We start from the raw sequence: 2,196 nt of genomic DNA on the forward strand, positions 1-2,196 counted from the left end.
AGAAACATGGAACCCGACATGGAGTTGCGACCATGGTCTACCTGGCCATTCCCACAGGTGCAGCAGGGCTACCAGTGGTGCCTTCTGCCCCCGTCCTACCAGTTTCGCTATGTCTGCATCCAGATCTGGCCACCAGATGTAGCTCCTGGCCAGCATCTTCATTTTTTGATACTCCAGGGTGCCTATGGTGTAGTTCAGCCAGAATGGCCCTACAGCCCAGCCTTGGGACAACAACCTGTGCTCCCCACAGCAGGATCCCGTCTTCTACCGTCATCTGCTCTCTCCTGCTCCAGTATGGGAGGAACTGTGGATGGACCGGTCTTTCCAGCTGCTCTGTCAGCACCAGGTGATTTACCTTCACCAATACATGGTCTTTCTGCATCCATGGCGTATATTGTGTGCATCCACTGGAAGGGTATCCGGAAAGTTTAATGTCATCACTGTCTCCTCCATTCTGGGTACCAATGGTGGTGTGTCCGGTAACAGTAGTTGACTTAAGGCATCGGCATTTGCCACTCTAATCTCTGGTTGGTGTTCCAATAGATACTGATATGCCGCCAGCAATAATGCCCAATGCTGGATCCGGTCTGATGCTAATCAGCAGCACTGCTTTGTCTTCCTTCAGTGGACCCAGCAAAGGTTTAATGATCTGTTACGAATGTAAATTTTCACCCATGTAAATACTGGTGAAATTTTTTGACAATGAAGACTGCCAGTCTTTCCTTTCCAGTCTGGGCATATCTTCACTCTACCATTGCCAGGGTCCTGGAGACATACGCAGTTGGTCAATCTTGTCCATTCTGCCACCTGTGTGCCAGGAATGTGCTAACTCTATATAGGGATGCATCATAGGTGCGCACCAATTCCTTATCATAATGTATCAATATATTTTCAGATGAGAGTTGCTGTTTAATTTTCTTGAAGGCCCTGTCATGGTGGGCCAACCATTCCCAAGCTTGTCTCTTTTTGAGCAACTGGTAGAGGGGTTCCAAAAATGGAGGCCCTATTCTGTATGAATTTCTCATAGTATGTTAGTCCTAAAAATGACCATAGCGCCTGGATGGTTGTGGGAGCCAAGGCGAATTTTGTCACTCAGACCCGATCCTCCAGAGGATGTAAGCCCGACTTGTCCACTTTGTATCTGAGAAATATTATTAGTGGTGCTAAATAGACGCATTTCTCCCTTCTCAAATGCACTCGCGCTGCTGCAAATCTCTTGAGAACTTCATCCAGATTCTGCAGATGTTCTGCCCTTGTTTTACCTGTAATGAATACATCGTCTAGGTAAATGACAACCTGTGGCAACCCCTGCAGGATGCTCTCCATGGTCCTCTATGGCACAAACTGAAAAATCAAAAGGCAATCTTTTATACTGGAAGAAGCCTTTCAGCGTGTTTATCGTGGTGATTTTTTGCGCATCCTCGTCCAGCCGTGGTTGCAGGTCCTCTTTTAAAGGTCAAGCCAAATAAACAAACTCAAATTAAATTAGGACAAAGTAAAAGGGGCAGCTCCCGAAAAAGAAGGGACAGCCCGAACAAAAACAAACTACAAAGGAAACTTAAGAAACATCAAATTAAAATGTGATTATTTGGGTCAGTAATGCACCCCATCCCCTGCGGTGCCCAACCTTGTATGACCATGTCCAGTTTTGTGAATAGAAGTCCTGCCAACTTTGTGTACAGGTCCTCAATCCTGGGAATTAGGTATTTGTTTAGCTGAGTGTAACGATTTATCGTCTGTTTGAAATCGCCGCAAAGGTGCACCGAGCCATCCAGCTTTAAGATAGGAACCACCCATTCCGTGAACTGGATTGGTTTTATTATTCCCTCGTGCAGTAATTTTTTGCTTTAAGCATCAACCTTTTCCCCCGAACACAAAAGGTACTGGTCGGGCTTTGCAAAAAACTTTGGAACAAGCTCTGGGTCGACATGCAATTTTGCCTTCACTCCTTTAATTGTTCCTAGGCCTTCCCAAAAAATCTCCGGATATTTATTCAGGGCCTCACTCAGGCGACTATTTTCCAGCTGGAAGATATTTGTCCAATCTAGCTGGATCTCTTTTAACCGATTTCGCCCTAATAGGTCCCAAACCTTCCACTACCATTAACGACAGCCTAACTAATTGCTTCCCATAAGCAACTGGCACAAGGGTTGAACCCATTACTTTCAGTGGTTCCCATTATAGGTCCTCAGACTT

This window comes from Carcharhinus amblyrhynchos, chromosome 9 (assembly GCF_965287045.1).
Source record: "Carcharhinus amblyrhynchos chromosome 9, sCarAmb.v2.hapA, whole genome shotgun sequence".
NCBI lineage: Eukaryota > Metazoa > Chordata > Chondrichthyes > Carcharhiniformes > Carcharhinidae > Carcharhinus > Carcharhinus amblyrhynchos.